This window comes from Canis lupus, chromosome 13, assembly GCF_048164855.1.
Source record: "Canis lupus baileyi chromosome 13, mCanLup2.hap1, whole genome shotgun sequence".
Classification (NCBI taxonomy): Eukaryota; Metazoa; Chordata; class Mammalia; order Carnivora; family Canidae; genus Canis; species Canis lupus.
The window spans coordinates 46763235-46786933 of NC_132850.1; the positions used below are offsets into that span (position 1 = coordinate 46763235).

Genomic DNA, 23699 nt, shown 5'->3' on the forward strand with positions numbered 1-23699 from the left:
TTTTATTTATTTCAGAGTAAGTTACCTCACTTAAAATTTGTGTTACATCACTCATTGCTTGCTGCTCTTCGATTGTTCTTCATCAATTATGGAACTGAGTTCAAGTTCCTGAGACTGTCTTCCTGGAGTGGTAATAATGTGATGTTGTCTACTCCTCTAGAATCATTTCCCAGCACTTCCTACCTCTCACATAGTACAATTTGAGAGATTTCTGTTTTCTGATGTGCTTCTGCCTGCAGTCTTATCTTGCCTTCCTTAAGTAATCCCTCAAGGAAGTCCCTCTCACCTCCATCTCTGGTGAAATCCTAAATTTCTTCAAAACTCACTGAAGCTCTCATCTCACTTCTTCATTTTGTACATTCTTCTACAAATACTGATTCTAATTTTTATTTTTTCCCTATGTATCTTTACAGTGGTGCAGAGTTACTCAACCTCAGCACAATTGACATTTTGAACCAGTTAAGGCTTCACTGTGGAAAGCTATACTACATATTGTGGGATACTTAGTAGCATCCCTGGCTTCTGCACCCTAGATTCTGATAGCATCTCTCCAAGTTTTGATAACCAGAAATGCCTCCAGATATTGCCAAATGTCCCCTGGAGGACAACACTGGCCCAGTTATAGTGTAAGCCACTCCAGGCCTATACCTTGTCTTTTTTACCTTATAAAACTCAGTGTCTGGCTTACTCAACATAGTATCTGGCTCACAACATACATTCAGGCAATGTTTAATGAAGTGATCTGAACCACAGAAAGTCTGACACTGCTCTAGCCAAATGTCAGAGACTGCCCAGGCAGTGTCAATAGCATCTTCAGTTATTTCTAAATAAAGATATTTTCTAGTTAAAAATGATGTTTCACTACTAAGAAAGACAAAGGAATTCTGTTGGTTTTTTTCTAAAAGCAAAGGGCATATTTGAAAAAGTTTTCTGAGCACCATGGCCTAAGGCTATTCTTGACTGTGTAGCTCTTAAAACCTTCCGGTCACCCCCCCCCCCACCGCCCCACCGTCTGTTTCCTCACCCTCCTGAAGCCCATTCCACCAGTCCCTACTTCCCCAGCGGTCATTCCGTTCCCCTCCACACACAGAGCCCCTCACTAGGCACTCGCGGCTGCTTAGAAGCAAGCCTTCAGCAGATGAATGTGTCCAGTGGATGACTGCCAAGTCCATTGTCTGACTGCTTCCTGTGCCAGGGCATTTGGCTCCTGTATACTGGGCTTTTATCTGCATTTATCTTTTCAACCAAATGAATTTAAATAATGTCTTTATCTTTTACTACCAAAGTGGCCTAAATCCCCTTTCTATCTTAATATGACTTCCTACTACAGCCCATTTTCTTCTCTAAGAGAGGGTTATAAATACTTGAGATGGGAAATGGACTACTTCTAGGAAAATCTTGTGAGTCCAGTTTGGTGCATGTGGGAAAGGTTTAGATTTCCCAGAACCGTGGGGTGGGACTCAAAGAAGTTATTTTATATTTAAAACAGAAGGGAACTGATGGCTTTTCTCCCACCTGCCAAATGGCAGGCTTTGCATTCTGTTTACATAGTAAGTCATGGAAAGACAGAGAGATTCTGGAAAACTCAACATGTTGAAACCAAATGGATATTGTTTTTTCCTTAAAAACAACTGTACGTATTAGTCGAGAAGCTAAATCCTTCACCAGCAGCTGATGGACCAATGTGATAGAGCTGGGCTATCTTCATCCACTTCTGCTTGCCTTTTGCTTTCTCTGCCTTGGGCTTTGTGAAAAATATGAAGCATTGATTTTCTGCCCTAATGTTTAAAACTATTTTAGCAGTCAGTGCAGGTTGGCTATCCCAATTTCCATTTCCGACTCCCTTCTCCCTTGTTCTATCTCTAACTAAGAAGCTGGGAAAACCAAATATTCATTTTTTACAGCTTCTCCTGACGCTTGTATGGATGTGTCATCTCTTTTTGCCCAACAGGACATAAGAAGAATTTTGCTGGAAGCTTCTAGGAAAGTTCTTGCCTTCCTAACAGAAAAGACAGGTGTTCCTTGTGCTGCCCCCTTCCCCTTACTCCTGCTTTGAATGTGCCCACATTCCTGGAGCTGCAGTCACCATCTTCAAACTGTGAAGCATCCCTTCCATCAGTAAGCAGCTCTACCATTCTGCCAAGTGAGAAAAATAAATCTCTTTCTCTAAACCTGGTAGACAACTCTTCTGTTGTTTGCTGCCAAAAGCATTTATGATGAAAAGAGCTGTGTTAACACTCCTGTCAAGTCACTATGAAAGTAAGTGTCTTTGGTATATCCTTCTCTCTTCCCTATGCACTTTCACCTGAAATCCATCAGGATACAGTGTGGTTTGTTCAAAATCTGCCTGGCACTGAGCATTCATCTAAGGCAACAATGATGTTACAACTCAAGTTGATTCCAGAAGACAGGCTGAAAATCTAGGTCATAGTCCTTGGATGCCTGGCTTCCATATAGCTAACACTTACTGAATGCTTCCTATGTACTAAGCATTCTTTAAGTGCTGCTTTAAATAAATTAAGTCACTTAGTGTTCATAAGAACCTCTGAGGTGAGTCCCAAGATGATACTCATTTTAAAGTGAGGGGACAAAAATACAGAATAACTAACTTAGCCAAGGTTTCCCAGCTAATAAGTAGCAGATGGCTATTATTTATATGGCTTGGACTTTCTGAGCCTACAGAATAGGCATCCTGACGAATATGTGCCTTGAAGGAAAAAAACATTGCCATTCTACATATGTTGGGAAACAGATGAACTTCTATTTGCATCTTTGAGAGAACATCAGAGTTACTACACTGTAAGAATCAGCTATCAAGGGAAAGGTGATTCTGTCCACATGGTTTGGAGGAAAAAAAGTGCATTTAAATGAAATAATATTAAATACTAATATGAATAAAAATAACAATAACTACTAACTTCTATTGTGGGTTTATCATCTGTCGGGCACTCTGCTAAGTAATTTTATGGGTCTTTCTATTTAATTCTCAGATCAATACAGAGGAAGTAAGGCAGATACTCAGCTGCCAGCCCCAAAGTCATGGCTTCCCCTTCCTCTTTGATGTCTGAGCCCCAGTGTTTCTTACTGGGTTTACCACCCTCTTACCAAGAGCTCAGAGAAGTCTATTCTATTCACAGCCCCAGGGGAACAATCATGATTGGACTCTGTCAATAATCTCCTTTGCCAGCTGTTGATTCCTTGTAGGCATAATCTTCCTTGAGAAGCTGTAAACGAGGAGAAATAAGGGAATAATCTATTGGGAATTTCTGGGAAAGACTTCCCTCACTAGTGAAAAGAAGCACCAGGAGGAAGTGGCCATGCCATTCCAGCAACTGAAGCAGTCATCTTGTAACCACTAGTTAGAGGCCTAAGCATCAAGCCAAATTGCTAAGCATGGCAGAGAAAAGAAAAGAAAGATAGAAGGGTGGGTTCCCCAGTGGCAGTATTAAGTAATGAATTAACCCTGAAAATGCCTTCCCTCCACAATTCTTGTTCTATGAAACAAGAATATATACCAACTAGGTTCTTTTATTACTTCCATTTAGAGCTGAAGAAACTGAGGCACTGAGTGTGGAAACTGAGATTCAAACCTGGAGCATCAAAACACTACCACCACCAGCCCTTCCTAAACCTCCCTGCTTCCCCTTGCCAGCCCCAAAGCCCACTTCTCTTTCTTCACACCCAGTAAGGAACACTTCAGTAGTGACTTTTTGATCAATCATTGTATTATGTGAACACCCAAGTGATGTTCAGATTAGCAGACCACAAAATGCCTTCAGAAATTCTTTGTTCTCTCCAAATCATAATGTGACACCTAAAGTCCTGAGATAAGATAATGGCATTCATAAGAAGTAACTAAAATAGATACGTAGAGAACTGGGTGGCTTCTCTGTAGGTATTTTCCACTGCATCCTTTCTCCACACTCTCCAGATCCTTCCAAGCAAGGGTGCTTGCCTTTTCCCAAACACAGGACACATTCCTCTCATCCCTGCTCAGTTATTTCCTCTGGCACTGCTCTCCCCCACAACATGCCAGTCTAAATCTTACTGCTTCTGTAGGGCCCAGTTTTAACACCTCCACTTCTCAAGTGCCCTCATGACAGTTGGTCTCCGTGTTCACTATATCACTATAGTATGTTATCTTATTACCCCACTGAAAAGTATTTTAATTTTTATATATCAGTATGTATCCGGCTTCCTTGCTCAGACAATAAATGGAATGAAGCAAACCTGTGTTTTATTCATGACTATACTCTCCACTTGTCTACCAAGTGCTTTCTACTAGGTATCTCAAAGAAAGATTTGAACTTTTAAAAAAATTGACATTCTGAATCCTATAGAATGGAGTACCTTTATGAATAAGTACACAGCCTATTTTTCCTAAAACAAAGCCATTCATTCTTCTTTCTCTCTCTCTCTCTCTCTCTCTCTCTCTCTCTCTCTCTCTTTTTAAATGAAATCTCTACACCCAACATGGGGCTTGAACTCATGACCCTAAGATCAAGAGTCATACACTCTTCAGACTGAGCCAGCTGGGTGCCTCTGTTCATTCTTTTCTAGTTAACATTTTTAAATTGTTATATTTTTGTTTTAATTAGAGATACCAAAAGAGAATAATTTTATGAACTATTACTGTATGTGAAGTTAGGATTTTCAAAGGACTTTCTCAGGGTTTATGCTTCCTTTTTCCTGCCTTTCCTTCTCCCTCATCCCTCTATTTAGTGAAACAGAGAGAGGATACAGGTCCTGGGTGGTGAGTAGAGAAAAGAAGTCCTTTAAGGGCTATGCCGGGGCAGGTGGCAGAAATCAACTCTGTCATGATAGTAACTCTTTGACAGCACAGAGAGGTTGATAGAAGTACCCAGCTGTCAAAGAAAACCTTTCAAGGAGCAGGGACCCTGATTTCAAACCTGGACAGTTAAAGCTTTATAAGCTTAATAAAGGAGGCTATCTAAGTGAAAGACCCAGATCACTATAGTTAATATGAGCCACATAGCAAAGTAAAAAGAACATAGCAACTGATGATGACTACAGCCAGTTTGACCATAAAAAACAACTTTTATTTTTTAAGATTTTATTTATTTATTTGAGAGAGAGAGAGAGAGACAGCAACAGAGATATTGAGAGAGAGCTTGAGAGGGGAGGAGAGGGAAAAGCAGTCCCTGTTGAGCAGGGAGCCCGACACAAGGCTCAATCCCAGGTCTCTGAGATCATGACCTGAGCAGAAGGCAGTCACTAACTGACTGAGCCACCTAGGTGCCCCCAAAAGCAACTTTTCCAAAAGCAATGACCATCAGTCAGGTCAGCTTTATAAGTCACACTGAGTTCACTTATGTTTTCACAGACTGCAGCACATCTGTATTTGTGAAGACCATTTCTCCTGGAGTTTGGTGCCCAGTTGCTTCCATATTCCTCTGCTGCTGTGGTTTAATCCTATGACTGGCTTACTTAGAGAACTAGAGTGCAAGAGGGAGGGAACCAAAACTCATACATACCCTTTGTGTGTCAGAGGTCATGTACTCCCCAGCACAACCCCATGATGTGTCATTGGCTCCATTTTACAGGAGGGCTTGTTTGACCTGTGAGTTCGTGTGCTTTCATCACACCATGAATGGTGTGCTTGAAGCACCAGGGCCCCTGGGTAGAGGTGGCAGACACTTAGTCGCCAATGGAAGTAGGAAGTATGATGAAAATTCATTTGCCACAAGAGTGATGTTGTATATAAATGACTGAGAAGTTTACAGCCCTCCATTTGCTACTTGAAAAAGAGCAAAGAAAGCAATTCTTACCACACATATGTTCTTTATGGCAAAACCTGTAACTGGCCAATGCTAAAACTTTTTTTTTTACTCAAGTCAACAAACAAATGTAGCTGGGATGGATACCATTGGCCTTAGGATTTTGAGAAAATTCAAAGATGCAAATTCAAAGATTGCCTTTGGTCAATTTTTGCTTTTTAATAACTCCTAAAGGATGATATTAATCAATTACAAGGGTGACCACTAAGAACAAAGGGAAAGCCTTCAAGACCTATGCTAAATGGGATAGGCTTATGGAACCTAAAATAAACCCATCCCTTAAGAATAACCTATGGGAAATTCAGTCATTACTTCTATAAGGGTGTGATGTGAAGAAATTATAATTACTTCATTTGCTATAAATCTCTGAGGTGGGAAATAGGCAATATGAATAAAAGAAAACAGTGTGTGTGATCCATCTAAAGCCTTTGACAATACTGAGAGCAAATGAATCAAGATGGAATTGGGGGAGGTCTATTGGGGCTTAGGAAAACTAGAATTGGTTATATTCAGTTAAATCACCAAGGAAATCAGGGACTCAGAATGAAAGTATGACAAGATCTCAAAAATTACCTAATTCAATCCCTCATCTTATAAACTTGGAAACTATAGTCCAGGGATGGTTCTAAAACACCGGATTCTTGACACCCAGGCCAGCATTCTTCTCCTACTTTATGATATTCTATAACACATCAGTTAGAATCAGTTATTAAATATATATAGCATATTATCCTATATACCTACTCTCCACAAGTAGTTATAGATTAGAACAAAAATTACCTCAAGCTTCCCCAGGGCCAGATCAGAGCTGCCTTCAACATGCAAATATGAATTACAAATACCGAAATGAAGTTATTCTATGGGAACTCTAGAGTAAGTTCATCAAAAAGTATACAGAAAATATGCCAGGAGACAGAATTCTAATCTCTAAATAAAATATTAGTCCCTCTGCAACAGGAATATAATGTACAATTTTATTTATTCTTGTTCAGGAAAAAATAAAACACACCTAGAGAATTTTGGAGAGCATGTGTAAACTCAAGTACACTGATTCTCATCATTCTAATTCCTCACTAGAGGAGGAGGAGGAGGACTCCCTCGAATTCAGTGAGGTGAGTTAAGAACAAATAAAATGGAGTATTACTTTACTCAGAAAATAATAAATACACAGAGTTCATTACCACAAAAGAAGTACAGGCAAGGAACATAAATGGATTCATAAAGATTTGACCAAATTTATGAATGTCAGAGTCATAAATGGCTACTGAGAGTACATCTAACCTTTAAGGTTAATGTCAGAGAGGAAAACTATGTCCTTTCCTGGCAAATCCCTTGAGGTCTCTGTTGTCAACACAGTACTGGGTTGGATGGAACACCGGGCTTGCCTGGTAGAGCAGTTTCTTAAGTTCCTTTTAACTAATAGGTATCTGGGCCAGATGCACATTCATCTCTTCAATGGAAGCATAAATCAAAACCGTTCCATTTGGAACAGGAAGTTTGATGAAATTCTGCTGTTGGATACTATTATTTATGTAATCATAGTTGAACAAGAGGAAAAATTTCAGTTTTGGAATCAGAAGAAGGCAAGGCTGGAATCCAGGCCATGCCACTCAACAGGCTCTGGTGCAAGTCACTTACTTTTCTGCGCTCAGATTTCTCACATGTGAAATGGGAAGAACCATGTCCGTACTACAGGAATTTTGCTGAGACTTGTGTAAGAAAACACTCTGTACACAGAAAAACAAAAAAATGCATATTATTATGTTTCAAGCAAATCTCAGTCACTTTGGAAGAACGTCTATCAGATACAGGAAGACAGAGTGACCCTTGCTTTATTTTTCTGGAGAGAATTGACAAGATTATTCAAAAAGTACTCAAGACCCAAATCAGATGTCAACTCCCCAAGGCAGAGATTATTTCTCCTCTAAATTTCCAGAAACCTCAAGTTATGTCTTAAAGCATTTGTATTACTATTTATCAGATTACTCACCTTCTTCATTGAACTGTGAGCTCCTCTAAGACAGATGCTTCATTTTATTCATCTTTGTATCCTTAACGTTTATCATAGTTCCTGGTATATAGCTGGCACTCAGTAGATTTTGAATAAATTACTTAATGTGTGGGTGATCTTCCTGTCTTCACTTTACAACTCCAAGGTAAAGAAATGATTCAACTATAAAATGCAATAATTTAAAAGTGATTAAGGCACAAAATCAAGACTGATCCTCAGCTTTCCTAATTTCTAGACCTCAGTCTCTAAGTCCCTAGCTTGGGAATAATAGCATCTCGGTCCTATTTGAATAAAAAATGAAAGGCAAAACATGGATCACTGGGTGCTGAAATATTTACAAATTGTACATACTTGAAATCCTAAAACCACATTACTAAATATCCTTTAAAATAAGATGAATGTAAATTTTGACCATAACATCAAATTTTAGATAAGTGCAAGATTGTAGAGAATCTGATCATCACCATCATTTTCTTCAAAGAGAAAATCTCCAGCTTTGTTATCTGTAGAATTCAATAAAGGAATCAAAATTAATGTGAAAATGCAAACTTCATATTCATCCCAGGACATGAACCAACAGTTGCTGATATTTGGATCTTTTTAAATACCTAGGAAATTTTCTTTTCTAATTCATAAAGTTAAAAGGGTAAATAGGAAGTTAAATAAGTATTCATGCCAATAATATATAAATAGAACTATATACTATATAACCAAGTGGAATTTAACCCAAGTATGCAAGGTGTTTAACTTGCAGATGATATGATAGATATATAGAAAATCCTAAAGACTCCACCAAAAAGCTACTAGGAACTGATAAATGAATTCAGTACAATTGTAGGACACAAAATCAATATACAGAAATTCATAACATTTCTACACACTAATTATGTAGCAGAAAAAGAAATTAATAAAATATTTACAATTGCACCAAAATTAATAAAATACCTAGGAATAAACCTTACCCAAAGACGTGAAAGACCAGAACTCTGAAAAATTGTAAAACGCTGAAATTGAAGATGGCATAAACAAATGGAAAGATATTCCATGCTCATGGATTGGGAGAACAAATATTGTTAAAATGTCCATGCTACCCAAAACAACCTACGGATTTAAAGCAATCCCTATCAGAATACCAACAGCATTTTTCATAGAACCAGAACAAATAATCCTAAAATTTGTATAGAACCACAGAAGACCCCGAACAGCAAAGCAGTCTTGAAAAAGAAGAACAAACCTGGAGGTATCAGAATCCCAGATATCAAGATATACTACAAAGCTGTAGCAATCAAAACAGTATGATACTGGCATAAAAATAGACACAAAGATCAACAGAACAGAAATAAACCCATGATTAAGTGATCAATTAATCTTTGACAAAGGAGTCGTGAATATGCAACCGGAAAAAGCTTCTTCAACAAGTTGTTGGGAAAACTGGACAGCTACATGCAAAAGAATGAAATGAGACTGCTTTCTTAAACCATATACAAAAATAAACTCAAAATGAATTAAGGACCTAAATGTGAGACCCGAATCTATAAAAACCCTAGAAGAGAGCACAGGCGGTAATTTTTCTGACATCAGTCATAAAATATTTTTCTAGATATATCTTCTGAGGCAAGGAAAAGAAAGCAAAAATAAACTATAGAGACTACATCAAAATAAAAAACTTCAGAGCAAAACAAAACAAAACAACAACAATGAAAACCCACAATCATCAAAGCTAAAAGACAACCTACTGAATGGGAGAAGATATTTGCAAATAACACGTTTGATAAAGGGTTACTATCCAAAACACATAAAGAATTTATATAACTCAATGCCAAAAAACCCCACAAATAATCCAATTAAAAATAGGAAGAAGACATGGACAGACATTTTTTCAAAGAAGACATTCATATGGCCAATAGACACATGAGAAGATGCTCAACATCACTTATCATCAGAGAAATGCAAATCAAAACTTCAATGAGATATTACCTCACACCTGTCAGAACAGCTAAAATCAAAATTATAAGAAACACTAAATGTCGGTGAAGATGTGAAGAAAAAGGAACCCTCATGCACTGTCAGTGGGAATGCAAACTGTTACAGACACTGTGGAAAACAGTATGGAGGTTCTTTAAAAAATTTAAAATGGAATTACCATATGATCCAATAATTCCACTACTGGGTATTAACCTAAAGAATAGAAAAACACTAATCCAAATAAGTTACTTGCACCCCTATGTTGATGGTAGCATTATTTACAATAGCCAAGATATGGAAACAGTCCAAGTGTCTATCAATAGATAAATGGATAAAGAAGGTGAGATATAAATATACAACGGAATACTACTCAGCCTTAAAGAAGAAGAAAATCTTGCCATTTGCAACAACATGGTTCGTTCTACAGGGTATAATCCTAAGTGAAATAAGTCAGTCAGGGAAAGACAAATAGCATATGATTTCACTCGTAGGTAGAATTTAAGAGATAAAACAAATGAACAAAGTTAAAAAGAGAGACAAACCAAGAAAAAGACTCTTAACTATAGAGAACAAACAGATGGTTTCCAGAGAAGTGGGTGGAGGGATGGGTGAAACAGGTGAAGAGGATTAAGAGTACACTGCGATGAGCATTGAGTAATGTACAGAATTGTCAAATCACTATATTGTACACCTACAGCTAATATAACATTGCATGTTAATTTTACTGGAAATAAAATTTTAAAAAATTAATTAATGTAACCTATCACATTAACAGACTGTAACGAAAGTCACATGATCATATCAATAAATGCAGAAAAGCATCTGACAAAATCCAACACCTATTCATGATAAAAACTCTCAGTAAACTTAGAAGGAAACTTCCTCAAGTTGATAAAGAACAGCTACAAAGTATCTACAACTAAAAAAAAAAGAAAATATCTACAACTGACATCATACTTACCAATGAAAAATTAGAAGCTTTCTCACTAAGATCAGGAGCAAAGCATGGATCTCCCCTCTTTTTTAATATTGTACTGGAGGTTCTAGCTAATAAGACAAGAAAAGAAGGAAGGGAAGGAAAGAAGAGGGCAGGGGAGAGGGGAGGGAATGGGTAGGGAGGAAAAGGTATACAGTTTGGGAAGGAAGAAATAAAACTGTCTTCACAGATGATCATCTAAGTAGAAAATCTGAAAGAATTAACAACAACAAAATAACCTCCTGGAACTAACAAGCAATTATAGCAAGGTTGTAGGGTACAAGGTTAATATACAAAAGTCAATCTGTCTCCTGCACAGCAGCAATGAACAAGTGGAATTTGAAATTAAAAACAAAATACCATTTACAATCACACCCCCAAAACACTTAGGTATAAGCTAACAAAATATGAATAAGATCTCTACAGGGAAAACTACAAAACTCTGATGAATAAAATCAAAGAACTAAACAAATGGAGAGATATTCTATGTTCAATACTGTCAAGATGTCAGTTCTTCCCAACCTGGTCTATAGATTCGATGCAATCCCAATCAAAATCCCAGCAAGTTATTTTGTGGATTATCAACACAAGGTTCTTGTATTCTAAGGTTTGTATGGAGAGGTAAAAGGCCCAGGACAGCCACACCAATATTAAGAAAAAGTTGGAGGACTGACATTACTCAACTTCAAGATTCACTATAGAACTATAGGAATCAAGATAGCATGATATTGGTCAAAGAATAGAGAAATAGATCCACAGGACAAAAGGAGGCCCAGAAATAGATTCCCCCATAAATACAGTCAAGTGGCCTTCAACAAAGGAGCCAACATAAAACAATGGGGGCAAGCATCATCTTTTCACCCATCTGTGCTGGAATAACTGGATATTTACATGTAAACATTGATTTAGACATAGACCTCATACCCTTCACAAAAATTAACTCAAAATGGACACTAGACCTAGATATAAGATGCAAAACTATAAAACCCCTAAAAGATAACATAGGAGAAAACCTAGATGACTTGGGTACGGCAATAACTTTTCAGATACAACCAAAGATACAATCCATGAAAAAAAATTGATAAGATGGACTTAATTAAAGTTAAAAACTTCTGCTCTGTGAAAGACAATGTCAAGAGAATAGAAAGATAAGTCACAGACTGGGAGAAAGTATTTGCGAAGACATAAATATAAGGGCTGTTTTTCAAGATATACAAAGAACTCTTAAAATTCAACAATAACAAAACAACCTGATTTAAAGATGGCCCGAAGACCTTAACAGACACTTCGCCAAGAAGATACACAGATGGCAAATCAGTATATGAAAAAATGTTCCATATCATATGTCATCAGGGAAATGCAAATTAAAACAAGATACCACTACACACCTATTAGAATGGCTAAACTCCAGAATACCCACAACACCAAATGCTGGTGGAACATGGACATGGAGAAACAGAAATTTTCACTTACTGCTGGTGTGAATGCAAAAAGATACAGTCCCTTTGGAAGATAATCAGGCTGCTTCTTACAAAACAAAATAGACTCTTACCATACCATCCATCAATTGTGCTTCTTGGCATTTATCCAAAGGAGTTGAAAACTTCTGTTCACACAAAAACCTGCACATAGATGTTTATAACAGCTTTCTTCATAATTGCTAAAACTTGGATACAAGCCATGAAAAGACACCACAGAATCTTAAATGCATATTACTAAATGAAAGAAGCCAGTCTGAAAAGGCTATATGTTGTAGGATTCCGACGTTCTGATATAGGCAGGACTATCCTAGAGACAAGAGGATCGGTGGTTGCCAGGGGTTGGGAGTGGGAGGTCGGGGTGGAGATGAATGGGCACAGGACAGAGGGTTTTTAGGGCAATGAAACTTCTCGGTATGGTATTATAGTAACAAATATATGTCCTTATTTGTCCAAACCCACAGAATGAATGTACAGCACTAATAATGTGATGTGTGATGTAACCCTGAGTGATGGTGGTGTGTCACTGGGCGTTCAGCAGTCACAACACCTGTAGCACTCTGGTGGGGGATGTTGACAATGGGAGAAGCTATGCATGTGTGAGGCAGGGGTATATAGGAAATCTCTATGACTTCCTCTCAGTGTTGTTCCAGTCCTAAAACTGCTCTTAAAAAACAAAGTCTAATACTAAGTAGATAAGCAAGCATGTATAGAGATGCAGCCGCATGTGTGTATGTGGCCTCCCCTCACTTTCAATAGGTGAAAAGATGAGTGAAATGGGTCAGTAGGTCCCAGATACCAGCAGTTTCCTGGTTGCCCAGGAGCCAGCCCAGCCCTGCCGCTGCCCTTTACTCATTGCCAGCTTTACTCAGCACATTGCATTCAGCACTTGCAGCTTCGGCTGCAAAGCTGACCTTCGGCTCCTCTGAATTCTGGGACGCCACACACTAACTTATATAAGCGGGCTTTCTTGCCAAAGGGCCTGTAACGGGTATTTATTTTGCATCTATTCTTCCTCAGCTTATCCTTAGCCAGACTGACTTTGTCACCCTCAGATTCCAGACTTTTTCTTCTCTAAGGCCAAATTTACATTGGTAGTTAATAATAATATCCTGTTTATTCTGACCAACTACACATCTATACCTCTCCCACCTCTCTGCATCGTAAGTGCATCCATCCTACCCTAACTTTATTGTCATTATTTCCTGCTGTCAATCTCATATTGGAATAGGCGACATTGCTCTACTTTGTCATGGTGAAAAGTTTATCCTGCAAATTTTCAGTTTCTTAGGTCTTCCGTGAATGGCTGTGCTTATCTCATGTGTGCTTCTAGGCATCTCCAGGGCTCTGCATTTTAACTTCGTACTTCTAAAAGCATCTGTACAGAGATAATATTAATGTTATTGCAACAGACAGGCAGAGCCTCATTTCTCTCTGCTTTCACTGAAAATGCCTGTTCGTAGTGAAAATGTGCAGACATTGGCATTTTTGTGTGAGGTCTGAACGTGTGTGGGTCCAGCCATTGGCAGCAGGAAGAAATAAGACACAGCTGCCAGATGGTTTGGTTTAAAAAAAAAAAAAAAAAAAACAGTCAAATCGACTGGCGATCCACAACCATTAAAATTATTTTCCCAAAGGATCCTTCATTCTGAAGCTGGAAAAAACTCCTAAATGCACTCTCAGTTGCTTGACAGAACGAGGAATTTAAAGGTCACTTAGCTCACCAAATAGCTACTTACCTAAACATATTAGGTGTTTTATTTTATTTTTTTTTATGTTAGGTGTTTTAAATTCTGCATACAACTGCTGATCATATTAAAAAATTTTAAATACCTGATTTAGAATTCAGAGTAGAAAGTAGAAACTTAGAGTAGGAATGTAGAAAGTACTAGAAAGATAATCGGAATCCGAGTTAAGTTTTTTTGGTCTCTGCTGATAATTTATTACCCTTAATGCAGCCCTAAGCCTCAAGTTATCCCTCCGTATAATGGGGGTTTAAAAAAAATCTGCTCTGGCTAGGTCATAGTCGTAGGGTTGTTTACAGATCTTGGGATAAAAACGCATGAGAATGAACGCTACAGACTACCTAATGCTACAGAATCTAAACTGTTGCCATAATACTAAAACAGAAGTTCCTGGAAAAACGACAACTTCCTAAGAATCTATGAACTGTCCTTGTAGAACCAGTCACTGGTTTTCTGTAGATCACCCACCGCAACTTTCATTTTGTTAGTTTGTTGGCATCATTCTCCTTACATTGTTTTCTCTATTTTTATCCCCAATCAACCAACTCTAAAGCAGAGTTATCTTACATTAATAAACCATGTTTAGGAAAATATCTGGTGCAAAACAATGGTAGTCTAAATTTTCACCATGTACACTCGCAACCAGAATTTCAGTAGAAAAGAGTTTACATCATCATGTTAGTTTACATGATGGTTATGCTGAGACAACATCGCTTCTTCACTCAGTGTTTGCATGGAGGTCTCACTGATCCTCAGCCAGCCTTCCCACCAGCCCCTGCTCCTTACTGTGGATCTCTCACTCTGAGCTCCTTGAGGTCAGTGACCTCCTCTCTCTGACTCTGGGAACCGAGGACCAGCTCACTTTCCTAAGTGCAGTAGGATCAGGGTAGAAACTTGCCTCATGAGTGAGGGAAACTGACACATCTCTTCTCAAAGGCCACAGACTAAGACACTGCTAGTGGAGGTGACATCTAGTCATTACTAAACTCAACATCCCCAGATTCCTATACCCACTAAATGTGATGACTTTTTTCTTAAGAAATAAACAAAGAGCAAATAGAATGAAATGTCATCTTCCTCGAGTGATGCCATTCTCAAGGATGAGGTTTCCCTATGACCCCTGTACCACACACTATGAAACAGCAGCACTCAGGAACATTCGAAAGGCAGAAAGGAGCAAGTACTTTGCAGAGGCCTATGAATTATTCCTCACAGCACCAAAACATTCTAAAATGTCTATTTCTAAGTTATTATTCCAGCTCAAACAGAAGAAGTTCACGTTTTAACAGAAGTTTGCTAAAACCACTACTGAAACTACAACTCTGTAATCTTTAACTGTGTTCCTCATTAGGTCATAACTATGGACATATAAGTAATGATAATGACTTTTGAAAGAACCATGATATTGAGTAGCCATGAACATGAAACTGTGAGGTTATAATATAAAGGAAATTAGGCCCAGAGTTTATAAGAATTTCAATTAAAAACATACAATAAGAGATATTGCCCCCAAACTCTGTTTCTCTAGTTGATTTTTCATCATTCATATTATGCAGCCTGACAAAACCTGGGAATAATTGAAGAAAAATGTGCAGTACTGAAATCACAAGAACTGAAGTCAAAACATAATAGCTTCTGTTCCAACTTCCACCATCTGTTAGTCTTATGACACAGGACAAGTTACTCTGCTCTCTTCGATCAGTCTGTTGGTCTATACGTTGTACCTCCAGGTTATCATGGGGTTGAAAAATGTTAGCAGGGAGAGTGTGCATTTTTATGAACTCTGTATTCCCATTGTTTTTAAAACAAAACACACTTTGCAAGAAATGCATTACATCAGGAGACTGGTTTTTAATGCTGAGCTCTTCACGCATATTTTTGTTTTAATGACTGTATCGGACCCCCAACTATGAGATCTCTGCAACACAGTTACCCTCCACGAGGACAAAGCATTCTCTCCAGGTGTATGTTATTTTATCACTAACCATTTTTAGGCGACTTATGAAAGTAACTTCACACACGCTTTAGTTTTGAGGACAGGCTGCAGCATGAGCCACAAAAGAGCAAACTTTTAAGTATGGACGTGGAGTGACGGGATGCCTCCTGCTCGGGCATTCAGACGCTGAAAGCCCAGCCAACTTGGGCAAAGGCGAGTAGAAGCTTTCCAAGGCAATTGCTAAGCCTCTGTATCTGGAGCAACCAGCCACCTAATGTGAAATTCTTTTCATCTTCCCTCCACCTCCTGTGAAAACCAGGAGGATTTCTGAAAGGCGTAGAGATTCTCAATCGTTGCAACCAGGCCGCTTTCTTCTAGTTCGAGCTCATGAGAGGAGGGACAATTTCATGTTAAACATACACACAAGATGACAGAGAAGGAGGCGAGCTGATGGCACGAAATACATATGCAAACCCTCCCTTGGAAGCTTGCTTTTCACTATCTTGTACAAAGTTAATGGAAACCAAGGAACTACCATTCCAGAATCGTCGCCCCTTTAATCCTTAATAACCAAATAAAAATGGGCAGCCTGTATTCAGGAGCAACTCTAGCAAGCAGATCTCCAGGAGACAAGGCTCCCTACAGACTTTCCCTTGATCTTAAAGCTTAACTTGAAACATTTATATGCACGGAGCACCTGGCCAGAAGATGTGAGAAGGCCTTTCTTTTTCTTTTTCTTTTTTTTTTTTTTCACCTTGGCTCTATTTCTTTCTTTAATAATAAATTCTCAGCTTTCTTTCTTTCCCTTCCTGGAAACTGATTTCATTCTAAATCATGTTTTTTGTTCTTTCTTAATAGTTTAAGAAAAGCAAGAGAAAGTTGAAAACCCCCCATTAACAGCCATCAGGTTCCCTGCCTGCCAATCGGTATCATGCTTGCTTTAGGAGAGATGAAGCCGAAGTCAGGGCAGGTTAATTCCAATCAGGTTGGGAACTTCTTTTGTTCGAATTCAAAGGACTCGGGTTAACCTATTATGCAATTTAGTACCAACTGGCTGCGCAGAGCTTCGTCTTCGCACACCTTGCTGGGGGAAGAGGACAGGAGCTCAGCAACCTGCTGGCTCACATCCGCGGGCGTGGGAATTACCGTCAGACAGTTCACGCAGGAGGGAAGAGCTGGTCCCGAGGGTAAGGCCGCCTGGGGCGCGTCCTCCACCGGGGCACAAGGCATCCAGTGGTGAAGGCGCACACACAGTCGGCTACGGGGTCCTCCTCCCAAACCAGGTCAAACCCAGGACGGAAACCATACGGCTACCTCGAGAGGAATGTATTTAAAGAAAGGCGTGCGAGTTCCTAAGTCTCGTCTTCTCTCTTGCTTTCCCACTTCTTGTGTTTCCGGAGACCCACCCCAACACGACAGCACGCGGCAGAGGATACAAGAAATAGCTGAAATCGGGGCCAAGGGGGACGTGGGTGAAACGGCCAGGGCGGCAGGGGCATTCCCTCCTGGGTGGCTGCTGGGGCAGGAAGGTAGGCACTGGCTCCACGGACGGACGGACGGAGGGACGGACGGAGGGACGGCGACCCGGTCCCCGTGCGGCCTGTCGTAGCCTCGCTGAGCGCCCTAGAGGGCAAATCAGATGCGCGCCTCCTTCCTCCTCAGCCTGTCGGCGGCTTCGGGCCGCGTTTAGGAGAAGGTCGGGCTCGGCCCTGTAGCTTCCGCGCCGGGAAGGCCCTGTCCCTGCGGCCACTCCGCCCCGGGCCACCCCAACCGCCCCCAATTCAGACAGGCCCTTCCCCGCGCAGCGCGGCCTCTCCACCGGGTGACCCCGCGCTCACACTGCCTCCACTTGGGGGGCCAGTTCCCGCGCCCCGCTCCAGACACAGCCCGCTCTCCCCTCCCCCCCTTCCCCTCCCCTCCCTCCCTTCCCTCCCTCCTCTCCTCCCCCCTCCCCTCCTCTCCTCCCCCACCCCTCCTCTCCTCCCCGCCCCTCCCCTCCCTTCCCTCCCTACCTTCCGCTCCCCTCCCTCCCTCCCTCCTCTCCCCTCCGCTCCCCTCCCTCCCTCCTCTCCCCTCCCCTCCCTTCCGCTCCCTTCCCTTCCCGCCCCTCCCCTCCCTCCCCTCCCCTCCCCTCCCTCCCCTCCCTCCCCGCCCCTCCCCTCCCTCCCCTCCCTCCCCCCCCCTTCCCTCCCTCCTCTCCCCTCCCTCCCCTCCTTCCCCTCCCCTCCCTCCCCTCCCCTCCCCTCCTTCCCCTCCCTCCCCTCCTCCCTCATCAGGGCATCTGTCGCACTTGTGAGCTTGCTTTTGCGGGGCCGGGGCCGCAACACTGACCCTGGGAACCGAGGCGGGGCCCCTCCGCCCTGGGTTCCCAGCATCCAGGGGACTGCCCGCCGTAGTATTACTATTTAAGCGCACATCATCGTTTGTTGGGTGAATCAATAACAGTAACGACAATCACATTTACTGAGCATTTACCACGGGCCGCCAAAGCTCCCCAGTGTTTTACTTTCATCATCTTTGCGAGAAAAACAGAACGATTCTTCGCAGTAAAGCCATGAGGCGGCTTCTTAGCGCCTGCATTTGCCAGGCGAGGACGCGGAAGGGCGCCGCTAACCGCCAGCCCCTCCGCCCCCGCGGACCTCGGCCTTGGGCTCCTCTCCGCAGGCGGGAGGTGCTTCCTGGCGGCCTAAGCAACGACGGAGCCGCGCTCAATTACGCGAGCCATAGCGCCCGGAGACACAACAGCAGCCACGAAGGAACGTGCGCCAGCTGTTGGGGAGAACCGGGACTTTTCCTAGATGCTCAGACTTAAACTGTTTCTTCCCCTGGATCATGTCAAAGACTCTCCAGTGGCCTGGTCTCCTGGATGGCAGCTGCGAGTCGGTGCAGTGAGCAGAGGAGCAGGCCCCATAGAGCCTCTTCCCAGAAGGTCCCTCAACACCTGCCAGCGGCACCGTATGGACGCTTCTGCCAGCCCCTTCCCCACCAGGCGGTCTACACTGTTCTCTCTCTGCGGATCTGGCTCAAACCGATGGGTTACTTAATTTGCCACCATCAACCTCAGCAAATATTCATGTTGTTACTTCAAGATCATTTTCCCCTAGAGAAGAGAGAGGAAGCAGACAGCTGGTGGGAAAGAAAGGCGAGGGCTGCTGAACCCCCCACCTGGAGCAGGAATGACGTGTGTGCAGGGGAACTGCTGAGGGATCCCTGGAAGAAACTGCTATTTGGGCTTAGCTTCCTCCTCTGCGCCCTGGAGACACTGCTGTCTGGGAGGGTCCTCGCTGCTCTGATGTCCCCTCAGCGCCAGTGGCCACTTTCCTCGGGAAGTACTGTCTTCTGTGGTTTTGTGTAGACGTTAAAACCCCGCTGCTCATCTAGAAGCTTGGATTCGTTTGGGTCTTGGTCCACAGCACTCAGAAAGAACTAACCAACAACTCTGGCTACGGCCTTCCTTAACGTCTGCTGCCCCTTAGCCAGAGAAAAATCTCTCTCTCTCTCTCTCTCTCTCTCTCTCTCTCTCTCTCTCGCTCTCTCTCTCTCACACACACACACACACACACACACACACACACACTTTTCTGATAGGTATGACCGTCCACTTTGGCATCTGTGCCAGTTGCACATTTGCACATTTTCTGCATCTGCCAGAAGAGTCTCTGAAACAACTGCTCCTTTACCAATTATTACTGCTTTGTCTGTGCTTCCCTACCCTGGAAGCATTTCCCCCTAAAACCCAATCACAGTTGTCTTACTGCCACTCCTCTATAGCACTTGGAATGGAAATCTTAGATTCTGTGAAGAGAGAAGTCTATAAAGGAGAGCAAATTTCCTCTTTAATCACATTATTGAAACATCTCAACAAAGTCATTTATATAGGCTAGTCTTTTCCTTTAAAAGCCATGCACCTGTGCATCTATTTTTAAATACACATACACTTCTTGGGGCCCCAGGTGGCTCAGGCTGCTAAGTGTCTGCCTTTGGTTCAGGTCAGGATCCTAGGTCCCATGAGCATATATTTATAATCACTTCTTGTCCTGCAGACATTTGCAGTTATTTCCCAACCTTTAAATTATCCTCATGAAATGGCTTTGCAGTGGGTAAACAGTAGAAAGTCTCTGATCAAAACAGACTCCTTTTCCCCATGAAGACATGATGGAAAAAACATCCACAAAAACTTGGGATATTGGAATCTTTAAACTATTTCCAACCCACTTGTTTGCTTTCAAGGGTTTTTGCAACTAAATGAGTCTCATTGTATCAACGGGGAAAGAATAAAGCTGTCGACTTGCAGAACGGGCAATTCTATTCTTCCTGTTAGCCACAAAACTTACAATTCTGAACAGCACATTTATACAATATTTCTATGTGTGATTTCCAGTACTTTATTCTGAATTTCTTTTAACTCAACATTTACAAGATATCTACTACCATCTTATTTTCAGTTAAGTCCTCCATAAATAAGGGAAATGGTAAAAAGTTCAAAGCAACTCAGAAGAAAAAATTGAACTCACCGAGAAATAAGTCCAAACTTGAAAAGTAAAATGACAAACACATGAAACAAAGGACTTTGGTGTCTGTGTCTTGACAAAGAAAAGGAACGTTTTCTATTTTTCTAGTGAGAAAAACAAAAACAAAAACAAAGCAGTCATCTTAAATTTGTGAAGGGAAATTCAGGTTAGACTTCTAATGAAAATGACCTTCTGTGTTGGAAGGCGGTGTGTGCAGTCTATGGGGGAGCTGGAACTCGTCTTGGGGAGGGAGGAGGCCCACCCCTGAAATGGAGGCACACTGGAGGAAGCAGCGTGGAATTCAGGTAAAGATTTCTTGAGATCAGTTTTTTCCTGCCCTAAGGACTGGCAATTTGTCCAACATTTAGTAAATAGCCCTTCCTTAGTGAAGGGTGGCCTAGTGCTTTAAAACATGCCCGTCTCTCATGGTCCCTGCCCAGTACCTACGGACCTCAAGAATCTTTGGTGCTGAATTAGTGCCAAGCATCATCTCACTTAAGTGGCACAACCGTCTTCCATTAGAGGCAGGAAGGAGAGGCACTATTTCTTTCTTTCTTTCTTTTTTTTTTTTTTTTTTTTTTTTTTTTTTAGCAACCAGGTTTAAAAACAAAAAGAAAAATTGCCCATGCTCATCCCAAACTTTTCGATAGCTTGTCAAAATAAGGGACAGTGGAAGCATACAACATAACAAAATGCAAACACCAAACCTAGTCCCTCGAAGAGCCTCCTCAGCGTTTCCTATGTGGTTCAATCAGGCTGCTCATTAAACAAGTCATTTTAATACTCACTGTCAGCCCAATCTTCCAGGTGCCAGGATTTCCTTTTGAAGACGGAAGGTACGCTATGGGCCAGCTTTGCAGAGAGGTAAACATATGGAAACCAGGACAGGCTTTTCTGGTGCTTAAGATCTGGCACCTTCTAAATTTAGAGGCCTTCCCCCTTCTTTCTTTCTTTCTTTTTTTTTTTTTTCTGGTTTAAAATATTTGTTTAATTTATTTTATTTTAATTTTTCAGTTTGCACAGAAACAAGGTGCTGTGAAACACACCTCAAGTGTCTTTTAAAAATTAAAACAGGATTGATTTGTAGTGTCAGTGATTCCTGCTAATCAAAATCACTGACAATTTTTCAGGAGGGAAGAGGTATGGTTTAACTTTCTCACTAGAGAGTACTGCTTCCTTTTCCTGTTTTGATCTAAATCTGAATATTTTCCTACAGATAATTCTCTTGCATTTTTTAAAGGAGAGAAACAGGGAATAAGATTCTCGGAAAATAAATGTTTACTTGGCCACACAGATTCGTCTGGCTGGCCTAGCCTGACCAGCAGTGCTCCAGGTCCCTCTGCTGGCTCAGCTCAGAGGGCGCTTTTTCTGTTAAGTGCAGGTTCAGAGTCTTCGGCCTCAAAACTAAAACTTCCATGGTAGAATGAATGTTTTGTTTCCTCTTTTCCTACTGCAAAGGACCAGCACTGGAATGCAGGGAGTGGTAAGTGTGGACACCACTTATGACAAGAAAAACAAGCATCCACCCAAATGAGAATTCCTCTAAGTTGTGTGTCTACTCTGAAACCAACGCATATTTCAATTTGTGTGCCATTTCTGACTGGTTTTCTTCTTGCCATTATATTTTAAAAATTAGAAATGACTTCTAACATATAGGAATCTTTTTGTCTTTAAATTCAAGGATTTCTTAACCCAGAGAAACAAGAAAAAGCAGAGGGATTTAACAAAGCAGTAAGTTTCCCAGAAACTTGCCTTCTAGCAACAAAAAGTCATATAAGTACAGTTTTGTGAACAGCAGATTTGATGCATTTAAACTGGTGAATCATGTTATGGGATCCCAGTATTTTTTTTTCCTATGAAAACAAAATTGTTCTATAGCAGTTTAAAAAGGCATCTGTACTTTAACTTTAAACACATTCAATAGGCGCCTGGTTGGCTCGATGGTTGAGGTTGAGCGTCTGCCTTTGGCTCAGGATGTGATCCCGGGGTCCCAGGATGGAGTCCCGCATCAGACTCTTTGCATGGAGTCTGTTTCTCCCTCTGCCTGTGTCTCTGCCTCTCTCTGCGTCTCTCATGAATAAATAAATAAAATCTTTAAAAGCAAATAAAGATAAAAAAATAAACACATTCAAGTAAGCACCATCCCCTCTAAATTGTCAATAGGAGGACCTTTATATAAACTCATGAATTAACACCAGAAAAGGGTGGTGTTCTTTTCTAATGCTAAGCACCTGATATTTTTAACTACAAAAAAAAAAGAAAAAAGAAAGAAAGAAAAAGAAAAGATGATATTGGATAAAGAAAAAAACTCATGAGGTCAGTTGATTCAAATAGGTCAAGGCAAATAATACATAAACAGTGATTTCTTGGTCTCAAGCTATCACATTAAACCAAAAAGTAAATAAAGACTCAGAGCAAAAAGACACTGAGACAGAGACACACAGAGAAAGAGAAATAGAGGAGAAGAAAAGAAAATGAGAAATGACAGAGAAAACCAATATTTCATATAGCTGATGGAACCCTCAAATTTTTCAAAAGTGGTAATAAATGATTTTTTTAAGATTTTATTTATTTATTCATGAGAGACACACACACACACACAGAGAGAGTCAGAGACACAGGCAAAGGGAGAAGCAGGCTGCATGCCGGGAGCCTGATGTGGGACTCAATCCCGGGTCTCCAGGATCACACCCTGGGCCAAAGGCAGGTGCCAAACCGCTGAGCCACTGGGAATCCCCAAGTAATAAATTATTTTTAAAGATATACATCTTAATATATAATGTGACAATAGAGGGATATCATTCTGGAATATCTGAAATTATTTCTACACAAATCCACCATGTGTCAGTTTGAGAATCTTCCATTATGAGAAACACACAGGAGAGGCAAAACTATAAACCAGCTATCTTTCTCATCACATCAATTCCAGCCCACACACAGATCTGACAACCTTTGCTTTCAACATTTAGGGTGAATAAATATTTCAATTGCTAGAGCTCTACTATTATTACAGTGATTTTAACTTTTTCATAATCAAAATGTTTGAGTATTTTTATTATTTTTAAATCTTTAAATTTAAATTCAGTTTAGTTAACATATACTGTGTTATAAGTTTCAGGAGTAGTATTTAGTGGGGCACCTGGGTGGATCAGTGGTTGAGCATCTCCTTTTGGCTCAGGTCATGATCCTGGGGTCCTGGGATCGAGTCCCACATCAGGCTCCCCAAATGCTTCTCCCTCTGCCTATGTCTCTGCCTCTCTCTCTGTGTCTGTCATGAAT

General features: G+C 40.9%; 1 long non-coding RNA gene across 1 annotated transcript in view; it reads right to left on the reverse strand.

The window, feature by feature from the left end:
- Nucleotides 1-23699, reverse strand: part of LOC140603047 (uncharacterized) — a 246415-nt gene that overhangs the window by 130253 nt on the left and 92463 nt on the right. Inside the window, exons 6-7 of the long non-coding RNA XR_012006094.1 lie at nt 7789-7971; nt 7437-7525 (exon numbers count right to left, since the gene is read on the reverse strand). This is a non-coding gene — a long non-coding RNA (uncharacterized lncRNA). The remainder of the gene's footprint in view (nt 1-7436; nt 7526-7788; nt 7972-23699) is intronic.